Source organism: Mesitornis unicolor, unplaced genomic scaffold (genome assembly GCF_000695765.1).
Source record: "Mesitornis unicolor isolate BGI_N332 unplaced genomic scaffold, ASM69576v1 scaffold3935, whole genome shotgun sequence".
Taxonomy (NCBI): Eukaryota; Metazoa; Chordata; class Aves; order Mesitornithiformes; family Mesitornithidae; genus Mesitornis; species Mesitornis unicolor.
In genome coordinates this window covers 17,016-17,542 of record NW_010183348.1, presented here as the reverse complement: position 1 = coordinate 17,542, position 527 = coordinate 17,016, and positions in this window count along the sequence as shown.

The following is a 527-nucleotide window of genomic DNA, read 5'->3' as shown; positions in this document are numbered from 1 at the left end:
AGGGGAGGGGCCCCTGCTGAAAGGGAGCGCAGGGTCTGACGGCTCCCAGCCTGCAGGGATAGCTCCAGAGGGATGGGTCAGAGGGAGCCAAATCCATCTCGTTAATTAACGGGTGTCGGTGAGTTAATGGCTGGAGTTCCCACGGAGAGGGAGATGTGACTCCTGTAGCTGTGGATGGTGGTAGGGGTGCTACTGGTTCTCGGCTTTCCAAGAGGACGATGATAGGAAGAAAAGGCAGGGATGTCTTTCTAACACGGGGGGTAAGGAGAATGGCAAAACAGAAGGATGGATGCTTAGAAAAAATAATTAAATGGGCAGGGCTCGGTGAGAGGAAACATATGGATGCCCCAGAGGATGCACTCAAGGCTCATGGTCTCATCAAGGCCGCTTTCCCTCCAAGCCCATAAAACCTCCTGATTGCCTGATGCTGCGTGAAGCTGCCCTGGGATGCCCTGGGCTCGGTCATGGCTCAGATGTAGGAGTGAGATCCCTGAGAAACAGAGGCTGGGGGCATGGGGGCAGGATGC